The following is a 15,609-nucleotide window of genomic DNA, read 5'->3' on the forward strand; positions in this document are numbered from 1 at the left end:
AGAAGAGTTACTCCTCTTGTAAATAAGTCGACATTTTGCCTTTTGTATTCAATATCGATGCAATTTCTGTGTATCATCGTTGATTTGAAGGTCCAAGCGATACAGTAAACCTGCAATGGTGCATCGGAATCAAATACTGCTGTCCCAGGAACGGCTCAAATCACGAACTATTAAAAGAGTTACTCCTCTTATAAATAAGTCGACATTTTGCCTTTTGTATTCAATATCGATGCAATTTCTGTGTTTCATCGTTGATTTGAAGGTCCAAGGGATACAGTAAACCTGCAATGGTGCATCGGAATCTAATACTGCTGTCCCAGGAATGGCTCAAAGCACGAACTATTAGAAGAGTTACTCCTCATATAAATTAGTCGACATTTTGCTTTTTGTATTCAATATCGATGCAATTTCTGTGTTTCATCGTTGATTTGAAGGTCCAAGGGATACAGTAAACCTGCAATGGTGCATCGGAATCTAATACTAATGTCCCAGGAAAGGCTCAAATCACGAACTATTAGAAGAGTTACTCCTCTTATAAATAAGTCGACATTTTGCCTTTTGTATTCTATATCTATGCAATTTCTCTGTTTCATCGTTGATTTGAAGTTCCAAGGGATACAGTAAACCTGCAATGGAGCATCGGAATCTAATACTGCTGTCCCAGTAAAGGCTTAAAGCACGAACTATTAGAGGAGTTACTCCTCTTGTAAATAAGTCGACAATTTGCCTTTTGTATTCAATATAGATGCAATTTCTGTGTTTCATCGTTGATTTGAAGGTCCAAGCGATACTGTAAACATGCAATGGTGCATAGGAATCTAATACTGCTGTCCCAGGAAAGGCTCAAAGCTCGAAATATTAGATGGGTTACTCCTCTTATAAATAAGTCGACATTTTGCCTTTTGTATTCAATATCGATGCAATTTCTCTGTTTCATATTTGATTTGAAGGTCTAAGGGATACAGTATACCTGCAATGGTGCATCGGAATCTAATACTGCTGTCCCAGGAAAGGCTCAAAGCACGAACTATTAGAAGAGTTTCTCCTCTTATAAATAAGTCGACATTTTGCTTTTTGTATTCAATATCGATGCAATTTCTGTGTTTCATCGTTGATTTGAAGGTCCAAGGTATACAGTAAACCTGCAATGGAGCATCGGAATCTAATACTGCTGTCCCAGGAAAGGCTCAAAGGACGAAATATTAGAAGGGTTACTCCTCTTATAAATAAGTCGACATTTTGTCTTTTGTATTCATTATCGATGCAATTTCTATGTTTCGTCGTTGATTTGAAGATCCAAGGAATACAGTAAACCTGCAATGATGCATCGGAATATAATACTGCTGTCTCCTCTTGTAAATAAGTCGACATTTTTCCTTTTGCATTCAATATCGATGCAATTTCTGTGTTTCATCGTTGATTTGATGGTCCAAGCGATACAGTAAACCTGCAATGGTGCATCGGAATCTAATAATAAATAAGACGAGATTTTGCCTTTTGCACTCAATACCGATGCAATTTCTGTGTTTCATCGTTGATTTGAAGGCCCAAGGGATACAGTAAACCTGCAATGGTGCATCGGAATCTAATACTGCTGTCCCCGGAAAGGCTCAAAGCACGAAATTCTAGAAGGGTTACTCCTCTTATAAATAAGTCGACATTTTGCCTTTTGTATTCAATATCGATGCAATTTCTGTGTTTCATCGTTGATTTGAAGGTTCAAGGGCTACAGTAAACCTGCAATGGTGCATCGGAATATAATACTGCTGTCTCCTCTTGTAAATAAGTCGACATTTTGAATTTTGCATTCAATATCGATGCAATTTCTGTGTTTCATCGTTGAATTGAAGGTCCAAGCGATACAGTAAACCTGCAATGGTGCATCGGAAACTAATAATAAATAAGACGAAATTTTGCCTTTTGTACTCAATACCGATGCAATTTCTGTGTTTCATCGTTGATTTGAAGGCCCAAGGGATACAGTAAACCTGCAATGGTGCATCGGAATCTAATACTGCTGTAGCAGGAAAGGCTCAAAGCACGCACTATTAGAAGAGTTACTCTTCTTATAAATAAGACGACATTTTGTCTTTTGTATTCATTATCGATGCAATTTCTGTGTTTCATCGTTGATTCGAAGGTCCAAGGGATACAGTAAACCTGCAATGGTGCATCGTAATCTAATACTGCTGTCCCAGGAAAGGCTCAAATCACGAACTATTAGAAGAGTTTCTCCTCTTATAAATAAGTCGAAATTTTGCTTTTTGTATTCAATATCGATGCAATTTCTGTGTTTCATCGTTGATTTGAAGGTCGAAGGGATACAGTAAACCTGCAATGGTGCATCGGAATCTAATACTGCTGTCCCACGAAAGGCTCAAATCACGAACTGTTAGAAGAGTTACTCCTCTTATAAATAAGTCGACATTTTGCCTTTTGTATTCTATATCTATGCAATTTCTCTGTTTCATCGTCGATTTGAAGTTCCATGGGATACAGTAAACCTGCAATGGAGCATCGAAATCTAATACTGCTGTCCCAGGAAAGGCTCAAACCACGAACTATTAGAAGAGTTACTCCTCTTGTAAATAAGTCGACAATTTGCCTTTTGTATTCAATATAGATGCAATTTCTGTAGTTCATCCTTGATTTGAAGGTCCAAGCGATACAGTAAACATGCAGTGGTGCATTGGAATCTAATACTGCTGTCCCAGGAAAGGCTCAGAGCACGAACTATTAGAAGAGTTACTCCTCTTGTAAATAAGTCGACATTTTGCCTTTTGTATTCAATATCGATGCAATTTCTGTGTATCATCGTTGATTTGAAGGTCCAAGCGATACAGTAACCCAGCAATGGTGTAACGGAATCTAATGCTGCTGTCCCAGGAACGGCTCAAATCACGAACTATTAGGAGAGTTACTCCTCTTATAAATAATTCGACATTTTGCCTTTTGTATTCAATATCGATGCAATTTCTGTGTTTCGTCGTTGATTTGAAGGTCCAAGGGATACAGTAAACCTGCAATGGTGCATCAGAATCTAATTCTGCTGTCCCAGGAAAGGCTCAAAACACGAACTATTAGAAAAGTTAATCCTCTTGTAAATAAGTCGATATTTTGCATTTTGTATTCAATATCGATGCAATTTCTCTGTTTCATCGTTGAGTTGAAGGTCTAAGGGATACAGTAAGCCTGCAATGGTGCATCGGAATCTAATACTGCTGTCCCAGGAAAGGCTCAAAGCACGAACTATTAGAAGAGTTACACCTCTTATAAATAAGTCGACATTTTGCCTTTTGTATTCAATTTCGATGCAATTTCTGTGTTTCATCGTTGATTTGAAGGTCCAAGGGATACAGTAAACCTGCAATGGTGCATCGGAATATAATACTGCTGTCTCCTCTTGTAAATAAGTCGACATTTTGCCTTTTGCATTCAATATCGATGCAATTTCTGTGTTTCATTGTTGATTTGAAGGTCCAAGCGATACAGGAAACCTGCAATGGTGCATCGGAATCTAATAAGAAATAAGACGAAATTTTGCCTTTTGTACTCAATACCGATGCAATTTCTGTGTTTCATCGTTGATTTGAAGGCCCAGGGGATACAGTAAAACTGCAATGGTGCATCGGAATCTAATACTGCTGTCCCAGGAAAGGCTCAAAGCACGAACTATGAGAAGAGTTACTCTTCTTATAAATAAGACGACATTTTGTCTTTTGTATTCATTATCGATGCAATTTCTGTGTTTCATCGTTGATTTGAAGGTCCAAGGGATACAGTAAACCTGCAATGGTGCATCGGAATCTAATACTGCTGTCCCAGGAAAGGCTCAAATCACGAACTATTAGAAGAGTTACTCCTCTTATAAATAAGTCGACATTTTGCTTTTTGTATTCAATATCGATGCAATTTCTGTGTTTCATCGTTGATTTGAAGGTCCAAGGGATACAGTAAACCTGCAATGGTGCATCGGAATCTAATACTGCTGTCCCAGGAAAGGCTCAAATCACGAACTATTAGAAGAGTTACTCCTCTTATAAATTAGTCGACATTTTGCCTTTTGTATTCTATATCTATGCAATTTCTCTGTTTCATCGTTGATTTGAAGTTCCAAGGGATACAGTAAACCTGCAATGGAGCATCGGAATCTAATACTGCTGTCCCAGGAAAGGCTCAAAGCACGAACTATTAGAAGAGTTACTCCTCTTGTAAATAAGTCGACAATTTGCCTTTTGTATTCAATATAGATGCAATTTCTGTGTTTCATCCTTGATTTGAAGGTCCAAGCGATACAGTAAACATGCAATGGTGCATAGGAATCTAATACTGCTGTCCCAGGAAAGGCTCAAAGCACGAACTATTAGAAGAGTTACTCCTCTTGTAAATAAGTCGACATTTTGCCTTTTGTATTCAATATCGATGCAATTTCTGTGTATCATCGTTGATTTGAAGGTCCAAGCGATACAGTAAACCTGCAATGGTGCATCGGAATCAAATACTGCTGTCCCAGGAACGGCTCAAATCACGAACTATTAAAAGAGTTACTCCTCTTATAAATAAGTCGACATTTTGCCTTTTGTATTCAATATCGATGCAATTTCTGTGTTTCATCGTTGATTTGAAGGTCCAAGGGATACAGTAAACCTGCAATGGTGCATCGGAATCTAATACTGCTGTCCCAGGAATGGCTCAAAGCACGAACTATTAGAAGAGTTACTCCTCATATAAATTAGTCGACATTTTGCTTTTTGTATTCAATATCGATGCAATTTCTGTGTTTCATCGTTGATTTGAAGGTCCAAGGGATACAGTAAACCTGCAATGGTGCATCGGAATCTAATACTAATGTCCCAGGAAAGGCTCAAATCACGAACTATTAGAAGAGTTACTCCTCTTATAAATAAGTCGACATTTTGCCTTTTGTATTCTATATCTATGCAATTTCTCTGTTTCATCGTTGATTTGAAGTTCCAAGGGATACAGTAAACCTGCAATGGAGCATCGGAATCTAATACTGCTGTCCCAGTAAAGGCTTAAAGCACGAACTATTAGAGGAGTTACTCCTCTTGTAAATAAGTCGACAATTTGCATTTTGTATTCAATATAGATGCAATTTCTGTGTTTCATCGTTGATTTGAAGGTCCAAGCGATACTGTAAACATGCAATGGTGCATAGGAATCTAATACTGCTGTCCCAGGAAAGGCTCAAAGCTCGAAATATTAGATGGGTTACTCCTCTTATAAATAAGTCGACATTTTGCCTTTTGTATTCAATATCGATGCAATTTCTCTGTTTCATATTTGATTTGAAGGTCTAAGGGATACAGTATACCTGCAATGGTGCATCGGAATCTAATACTGCTGTCCCAGGAAAGGCTCAAAGCACGAACTATTAGAAGAGTTTCTCCTCTTATAAATAAGTCGACATTTTGCTTTTTGTATTCAATATCGATGCAATTTCTGTGTTTCATCGTTGATTTGAAGGTCCAAGGTATACAGTAAACCTGCAATGGAGCATCGGAATCTAATACTGCTGTCCCAGGAAAGGCTCAAAGGACGAAATATTAGAAGGGTTACTCCTCTTATAAATAAGTCGACATTTTGTCTTTTGTATTCATTATCGATGCAATTTCTATGTTTCGTCGTTGATTTGAAGATCCAAGGAATACAGTAAACCTGCAATGGTGCATCGGAATATAATACTGCTGTCTCCTCTTGTAAATAAGTCGACATTTTTCCTTTTGCATTCAATATCGATGCAATTTCTGTGTTTCATCGTTGATTTGAAGGTCCAAGCGATACAGTAAACCTGCAATGGTGCATCGGAATCTAATAATAAATAAGACGAAATTTTGCCTTTTGCACTCAATACCGATGCCAATTCTGTGTTTCATCGTTGATTTGAACGCCCAAGGGATACAGTAAACCTGCAATGGTGCATCGGAATCTAATACTGCTGTCCCAGGAAAGGCTCAAAGCACGAAATTCTAGAAGGGTTACTCCTCTTATAAATAAGTCGACATTTTGCCTTTTGTATTCAATATCGATGCAATTTCTGTGTTTCATCGTTGATTTGAAGGTCCAAGGGATACAGTAAACCTGCAATGGTGCATCGGAATATAATACTGCTGTCTCCTCTTGTAAATAAGTCGACATTTGGCATTTTGCATTCAATATCGATGCAATTTCTGTGTTTCATCGTTGAATTGAAGGTCCAAGCGATACAGTAAACCTGCAATGGTGCATCGGAATCTAATAATAAATAAGACGAAATTTTGCCTTTTGTACTCAATACCGATGCAATATCTGTGTTTCATCGTTGATTTGAAGGCGCAAGGGATACAGTAAACCTGCAATGGTGCATCGGAATCTAATACTGCTGTAGCAGGAAAGGCTCAAAGCACGAACTATTAGAAGAGTTACTCTTCTTATAAATAAGACGACATTTTGTCTTTTGTATTCATTATCGATGCAATTTATGTGTTTCATCGTTGATTCGAAGGTCCAAGGGATACAGTAAACCTGCAATGGTGCATCGTAATCTAATACTGCTGCCCCAGGAAAGGCTCAAATCACGAACTGTTAGAAGAGTTACTCCTCTTATAAATAAGACGACATTTTGCCTTTTCTATTCTATATCTATGCAATTTCTCTGTTTCATCGTTGATTTGAAGTTCCAAGGGATACAGTAAACCTGCAATGGAGCATCGGAATCTAATACTGCTGTCCCAGGAAAGGCTCAAAGCACGAACTATTAGAAGAGTTACTCCTCTTGTAAATAAGTCGACATTTTGCCTTTTGTATTCAATATCGATGCAATTTCTGTGTATCATCGTTGATTTGAAGGTCCAAGCGATACAGTAAACCTGCAATGGTGCATCGGAATCAAATACTGCTGTCTCAGGAACGGCTCAGATCACGAACTATTAGAAGAGTTACTCCTCTTATAAATAAGTCGACATTTTGCCTTTTGTATTCAATATCGATGCAATTTCTGTGTTTCATCGTTGATTTGAAGGTGCAAGGGATACAGTAAACCTACAATGGTGCATCACAATCTATTTCTGCTGTCCCAGGAAAGGCTCAAAACACGAACTATTAGAAGAGTTACTCCTATTGTAAATAAGTCGTTATTTTGCATTTTGTATTCAATATCGATGCAATTTCTGTGTTTCATCGTTGATTTGAAAGTCCAAGCGATACAGTAATCATGCAATGGTGCATAGGAATCTAATACTGCTGTCACAGGAAAGGCTCAAAGCACGAACTATTAGAAGAGTTACTCCTCTTGTAAATAAGTCGACATTTTGCCTTTTGTATTCAATATCGATGCAATTTCTGTGTTTCATCGTTGATTTGAAGGTCCAAGGGATACAGTAAACCTGCAATGGTGCATCGGAATCTAATACTGCTGTCCCAGGAAAGGCTCAAAGCACGAACTATTAGAAGAGTTTCTCCTCTTATAAATAAGTCGACATTTTGCTTTTTGTATTCAATATCGATGCAATTTCTGTGTTTCATCGTTGATTTGAAGGTCCAAGGTATACAGTAAACCTGCAATGGAGCATCGGAATCTAATACTGCTGTCCCAGGAAAGGCTCAAAGGACGAAATATTAGAAGGGTTACTCCTCTTATAAATAAGTCGACATTTTGTCTTTTGTATTCATTATCGATGCAATTTCTATGTTTCGTCGTTGATTTGAAGATCCAAGGAATACAGTAAACCTGCAATGGTGCATCGGAATATAATACTGCTGTCTCCTCTTGTAAATAAGTCGACATTTTGCCTTTTGCATTCAATATCGATGCAATTTCTGTGTTTCATCGTTGATTTGAAGGTCCAAGCGATACAGTAAACCTGCAATGGTGCATCGGAATCTAATAATAAATAAGACGAAATTTTGCCTTTTGCACTCAATACCGATGCCAATTCTGTGTTTCATCGTTGATTTGAACGCCCAAGGGATACAGTAAACCTGCAATGGTGCATCGGAATCTAATACTGCTGTCCCAGGAAAGGCTCAAAGCACGAAATTCTAGAAGGGTTACTCCTCTTATAAATAAGTCGACATTTTGCCTTTTGTATTCAATATCGATGCAATTTCTGTGTTTCATCGTTGATTTGAAGGTCCAAGGGATACAGTAAACCTGCAATGGTGCATCGGAATATAATACTGCTGTCTCCTCTTGTAAATAAGTCGACATTTGGCATTTTGCATTCAATATCGATGCAATTTCTGTGTTTCATCGTTGAATTGAAGGTCCAAGCGATACAGTAAACCTGCAATGGTGCATCGGAATCTAATAATAAATAAGACGAAATTTTGCCTTTTGTACTCAATACCGATGCAATATCTGTGTTTCATCGTTGATTTGAAGGCGCAAGGGATACAGTAAACCTGCAATGGTGCATCGGAATCTAATACTGCTGGAGCAGGAAAGGCTCAAAGCACGAACTATTAGAAGAGTTACTCTTCTTATAAATAAGACGACATTTTGTCTTTTGTATTCATTATCGATGCAATTTCTGTGTTTCATCGTTGATTCGAAGGTCCAAGGGATACAGTAAACCTGCAATGGTGCATCGTAATCTAATACTGCTGTCTCCTCTTGTAAATAAGTCAACATTTCCTTTTGTATTCAATATCGATGCAATTTCTGTGTTTCATCGTTGATTTGAAGGTCCAAGGTATACAGTAAACCTGCAATGGTGCATCAGAATCTAATACTGCTGTCCCAGGAAAGGCTCAAAGCACGAACTATTAGAAGAGTTACTCCTCTTATAAATAAGTCGATATTTTGCCTTTTGTATTCAATATCGATGCAATTTCTCTGGTTCATCGTTGATTTGAAGGTCCAAGGGATACAGTAAACCTGCAATGGTGCATCGGAATCTAATACTGCTGTCCCAGGAAAGGCTCAAAGCACGAAATATTAGATGGGTTACTCCTCTTATAAATAAGTCGACATTTTGCCTTTTGTATTCAATATCGATGCAATTTCTCTGTTTCATATTTGATTTGAAGGTCTAAGGGATACAGTAAGTCTGCAATGGTGCATCGGAATCTAATACTGCTGTCCCAGGAAAGGCTCAAAGCACGAACTATTAGAAGAGTTACTCCTCTTATAAATAAGTCGACATTTTGCCTTTTGTATTCAATATCGATGCAATTTCTGTGTTTCATCGTTGATTTGAAGGCCCAAGGGATACAGTAAACCTGCAATGGTGCATCGGAATATAATACTACTGTCTCCTTTTGTAAATAAGTCAACAATTTGCCTTTTGTATTCAATATCGATGCAATTTCTGTGTTTCATCGTTGATTTGAAGGTCCAAGCGATACAGTAAACCTGCAATGGTGCATCGGAATCTAATAATAAATAAGATGAAATTTTGCCTTTTGGACTCAATATCAATGCAATTTCTGTGTTTCATCGCTGATTTGAAGGTCTAAGGGATACAGTAAACCTGCAATGGTGCATCGGAATCTAATACTGCTGTCCCAGGAAAGGCTCAAAGCACGAACTATTAGAAGAGTTACTCTTCTTATAAATAAGACGACATTTTGTCTTTTGTATTCAATAACGATGCAATTTCTGTGTTTCATCGTCGATTTGAAGGTCCAAGGGATACAGTAAAAATATAATGGTGCATAGGAATCTAATACTGCTGTCCCAGGAAAGGCTCAAAGCACGAACTATTAGATGAGTTACTCCTCTTATAAATAAGTCGACATTTTGCTTCTTGTATTCAATATCGATGCAATTTCTGTGTTTCATCGTTGATTTGAGGGTCCAAGGGCTACCGTAAACCAGCAATGGTGCATCGGAATCTAATACTGCTGTCCCAAGAAAGGCTCAAAGCACGAACTATTAGAAGAGTTACTCCTCTTATAAATAAGTCGGCATTTTGCCTTTTGTATTCCATATCGATGCAATTTCTCTGTTTCATCGTTGATTTGAAGGTCCAATGGATACAGTAAACCTGCAATGGAGCATCGGAATCTAAACTGCTGTCCCATTAAAGGCTCAAAAAACGAACTATTAGAAGAGTTACTCCTCTTGTAAATAAGTCGACATTTTGCGTTTTGTATTCAAAATATTTGTAATTTCTGTGTTTCATCGATGATTTGAAGGTCCAAGCGATACAGTAAACATGCAATGGTCCATCGGAATCTAATACTGCTGTCCCAGGAAAGGCTCAAAGCACGAACTATTAGAAGAGTTACTCCTCTTGTAAATAAATCGACATTTTTCCTTTTGTATTCAATATCGTTGCAATTTCTGTGTTTCATCGTTGATTTGAAGGTCCAAGCTACACAGTAAACCTGCAATGGTGCATCGGAATCTAATACTGCTGTCCCAGGAACGGCTCAAATCACGAACTATTAGAAGAGTTACTCCTCTTATAAATAAGTCGACATTTTGCCTTTTGTATTCAATATCGATGCAATTTCTGTGTTTCATCGTTGATTTGAAGGTCCAAGGGATACAGTAAACCTGCAATGGTGCATCAGAATCTAATACTGCTGTCCCAGGAAAGGGTCAAAGCACGAACTATTAGAAGAGTTACTCCTCTTGTAAATAAGTCGACATTTTGCCTTTTGTATTCAAAATATTTGTAATTTCTGTGTTTCATCGATAATTTGAAGGTCCAAGCGATACAGTAAACATGCAATGGTCCATCGGAATCTAATACTGCTGTCCCAGGAAAGGCTCAAAGCACGAACTATTAGAAGAGTTACTCCTCTTGTAAATAAATCGACATTTTTCCTTTTGTATTCAATATCGTTGCAATTTCTGTGTTTCATCGTTGATTTGAAGGTCCAAGCTACACAGTAAACCTGCAATGGTGCATCGGAATCTAATACTGCTGTCCCAGGAAAGGCTCAAATCACGAACTATTAGAAGAGTTACTCCTCTTATAAATAAGTCGACATTTTGCCTTTTGTATTCAATATCGATGCAATTTCAGTGTTTCATCGTTGATTTGAAGGTCCAAGCTACACAGTAAACATGCAATGGTCCATCGGAATCTAATACTGCTGTCCCAGGAAAGGCTCAAAGCACGAACTATTAGAAGAGTTACTCCTCTTGTAAATAAATCGACATTTTTCCTTTTGTATTCAACATCGATGCAATTTCTGTGTTTCATCGTTGATTTGAAGGTCCAAGGGATACAGTAAACCTGCAATGGTGCATTGGAATCCAATACTGCTATCCCAGGAAAGGCTCAAAGCACGAACTGTTAGAAGAGTTACTCTTCTTATAAATAAGACGACATTTTGTCTTTTGTATTCAATATCGATGCCATTTCTGTGTTTCATCGTTGATTTGAAGGTCCAAGGGATACAGTAAACCTGCAATGGTGCATCGGAATCTAATACTGCTGTCCCAGGAAAGGCTCAAAGCACGAACTATTAGAAGAGTTATTCCTCTTGTAAATAAGTCGACAATTTGCCTTTTGTATTCAATATCGATGCAATATCTGTGTTTCATCGTTGATTTGAAGGTCCAAGGGATACAGTAAACCTGCAATGGTGCATCGGAATCTAATACTGCTGTCCCAGGAATGGCTCAAAGCACGAACTATTAGAAGAGTTACTACTCTTTTAAATAAGTCGACATTTTGGCTTTTGTATTCAATATCGATGCAATTTCTGTGTTTCATCGTTGATTTGAAGGTTAATGGGATACAGTACACCTGCAATGATGCATCGGAATCTAATACTGCTGTCCCAGGAAAGGCTCAAAGTACGAACGATTAGAAGATTTACTCCTCTTATAAATAAGTCGACATTTTGCCTTTTGTATTTAATATCGATGCAATTTCTGTGTTTCATCGTTGATTTGAAGGTCCATGGGATACAGTACACCTGCAATGGTGTATCGGAATCTAATACTGCTGTCGCAGGAAAGGCTCAAACACGAAATATTAGAAGAGTTACTCCTCTTAAAAATAAGTCGACATTTTGCCTCTTGTATTCAATATCGATGCAATTTCTATGTTTCATCGTTGATTTGAAGGTCGAAGGGAAACAGTAAACCTGCAATGGTGCATCGGAATTTATTACTGCTGTCCCAGGAAAGGCTCAAAGCACGAACTATTAGAAGAGTTACTCCTCTTATAAATAAGTCGACATTTTGCTTTTTGTATTCAATATCGATGCAATTTCTGTGTTTCATCGTTGATTTGGTGGTCCAAGGGATACAGTAAACCTGCAATGCTGCATCGGAATCTAATACTGCTGTCCCAGGAAAGGCTCAAAGCACGAACTATTAGAAGAGTTACTACACTTGTAAATAAGTCGGCAATTTGCTTTTTGTATTCAATATCGATGCAATTTCTGTGTTTCATCGTTGATTTGAAGGTCCAAGGGATACAGTAAACCTGCAATGGTGCATCGGAATCTAATACTGCTGTCCCAGGAAAGGCTCAAAGCACGAACTATTAGAAGAGTTACTCCTCTTATAAATAAGTCGACATTTTGCCTTTTGTACTCAATATCGATGCAATTTCTCATTTTCATCGTTGATTTGAAGGTCTAAGGGATATAGTTATCCTGCAATGGTGCATCGGAATCTAATACTGCTGTCCTAGGAAAGGCTCAACACACGACCTATTAGAAGAGTTACTCGTCTTATAATAAGTCGACATTTTCGCTTTTTGTATTCAATATCGATGCAATTTCTGTGTTTCATCGTTGATTTGAAGGTCCAAGGGATACAGTTAACCTGCAATGGTGCATCGGAATCTAATACTGCTGTCCCAGGAAATGCTCAAAGCACGAACTATTAGAAGAGTTACTCCTCTTATAAATAAGACGACATTTTGTCTTTTGTATTCAATATCGATGCAATTTCTGTGTTTCATCGTTGATTTGAAGGTCCAAGGGATACAGTTAACCTGCAATGGTATATCGGAATCTAATACTGCTGTCCCAGGAAAGGCTCAAAGAACAAACTATTAGAAGGGTTACTCCTCTTGTAAATAAGTCGACATTTTGCCTTTTGTATTCTATATCTATGCAATTTCTCTGTTTCATCGTTGATTTGAAGTTCCAAGGGATACAGTAAACCTGCAATGGAGCATCGGAATCTAATACTGCTGTCCCAGGAAAGGCTCAAAGCACGAACTATTAGAAGAGTTACTCCTCTTGTAAATAAGTCGACAATTTGCCTTTTGTATTCAATATAGACGCAATTTCTGTGTTTCATCCTTGATTTGAAGGTCCAAGCGATACAGTAAACATGCAATGGTGCAAAGGAATCTAATACTGCTGTCCCAGGAAAGGCTCAAAGCACGAACTATTAGAAGAGCTACTCCTCTTGTAAATAAGTCGACATTTTGCCTTTTGTATTCAATATCGATGCAATTTCTTTGTTTCATCGTTGATTTGAATGTAAAAGCGATACAGTAACCCTGCAATGGTGCAACGGAATCTAATACTGCTGTCCCAGGAACGGCTCAAATCACGAACTATTAGAAGAGTTACTCCTCTTATAAATAAGTCGACATTTTGCCTTTTGTATTCAATATCGATGCAATTTCTGTGTTTCATCGTTGATTTGAGGGTCCAAGGGATACAGTAAACCTGCAATGGTGCATCAGAATCTAATTCTGCTATCCCAGGAAAGGCTCAAAACACGAACTATTAGAAGAGTTACTCCTCTTGTAAATAAGTCGACATTTTGCATTTTTTATTCAATATCGATGCAATTTCTGTGTTTCATCGTTGATTTGAAGGTCGAAGGGATACAGTAAACCTGCAATGGTGCATCGGAATCTAATAGTGCTGTCCCAGGAAAGGCTCAAAGCACGAACTATTAGAAGAGTTACTCCTCTTATAAATAAGTCGACATTTTGCTTTTTGTATTCAATATCGATGCAATTTCTGTGTTTCATCGTTGATTTGAAGGTCCAAGGGATACAGTAAACCTGCAATGGTGCATCGGAATCTAATACTGCTGTCCCAGGAAAGGCTCAAATCACGAACTATTAGATGAGTTACTCCTCTTATAAATAAGTCGACATTTTGCTTTTTGTATTCTATATCTATGCAATTTCTCTGTTTCATCGTTGATTTGAAGTTCCAAGGGATACAGTAAACCTGCAATTGAGCTTCTGAATCTAATACTGCTGTCCCAGGAAAGGCTCAAAGCACGAACTATTAGAAGAGTTACTCATCTTGTAAATAAGTCGACATTTTGCATTTTGTATTCAAAAACGATGCAATTTCTGTGTTTCATCGTTGATTTGAAGGTCCAAGGGATACAGTAAACCTGCAATGGTGCATCAGAATCTAATACTGCTGTCCCAGGAAAGGCTCAAAGCACGAACTATTAGAAGAGTTACTATTCTTATAAATAAGTCGACATTTTGCCTTTTGTATTCAATATCAATGCAATTTCTCTGTTTCATCGTTGATTTGAAGGTCCAAGGGATACAGTAAGCCTGCAATGGTGCATCGGAATCTAATACTGCTGTCCCAGGAAAGGCTCAAAGCATGAACTATTAGAAGAGTTACACCTTTTATAAATAAGTCGACATTTTGCATTTTGTATTCAAAATCGATGCAATTTCTGTGTTTCATTGTTGATTTGAAGGTCCAAGGGATACAGTAAACCAGCAATGGTGCATCGGAATATAATACTGCTGTCTCCTCTTGTAAATAAGTCGACATTTTGCCTTTTGCATTCAATATCGATGCAATTTCTGTGTTTCATCGTTGATTTGAAGGTCCAAGCGATACAGTAAACCTGCAATGGTGCATCGGAATCTAATAATAAACAAGACGAAATTTTGCCTTTTGTACTCAATACCGATGCAATTTCTGTGTTTCATCGTTGATTTGAAGGCCCAAGGGATACAGTAAAACTGCAATGGTGCATCGGAATCTAATACTGCTGTCCCAGGAAAGGCTCAAAGCACGAACTATAAGAAGAGTTACTCTTCTTATAAATAAGACGCCTTTTTTTCTTTTGTATTCATTATCGATGCAATTTCTGTGTTTCATCGTTGATTTGAAGGTCCAAGGGATACAGTAAACCTGCAATGGTGCATCGGAATCTAATACTGCTGTCCCAGGAAAGGCTCAAATCACGGACTATTAGAAGAGTTACTCCTCTTATAAATAAGTCGACATTTTGCTTTTTGTATTCAATATCAATGCAATTTCTGTGTTTTATCGTTGATTTGAAGGTCCAAGGGAAACAGTAAACCTGCAATGGTGCATCGGAATCTAATACTGCTGTCCCAGGAAAGGCTCAAACCACGAACTATTAGAAGAGTTACTCCTCTTATAAATAAGTCGACATTTTGCGTTTTGTATTCAATATCGATGCAATTTCTGTGTTTCATCGTTGATTTGAAGGTCCAAGGGATACAGTAAACCTGCAATGGTGCATCAGAATCTAATTCTGCTGTCCCAGGAAAGGCTCAAAACACGAACTATTAGAAGAGTTACTCCCCTTGTAAATAAGTCGACATTTTGCATTTTGTATTCAATATCGATGCAATTTCTGTGTTTCATCGTTGATTTGAAGGTCCAAGGGATACAGTAAACCTGCAATGGTGCATCGGAATCTAATACTGCTGTCCCAGG

Source organism: Schistocerca cancellata, unplaced genomic scaffold (genome assembly GCF_023864275.1).
Source record: "Schistocerca cancellata isolate TAMUIC-IGC-003103 unplaced genomic scaffold, iqSchCanc2.1 HiC_scaffold_708, whole genome shotgun sequence".
In the NCBI taxonomy this organism is placed as follows: domain Eukaryota; kingdom Metazoa; phylum Arthropoda; class Insecta; order Orthoptera; family Acrididae; genus Schistocerca; species Schistocerca cancellata.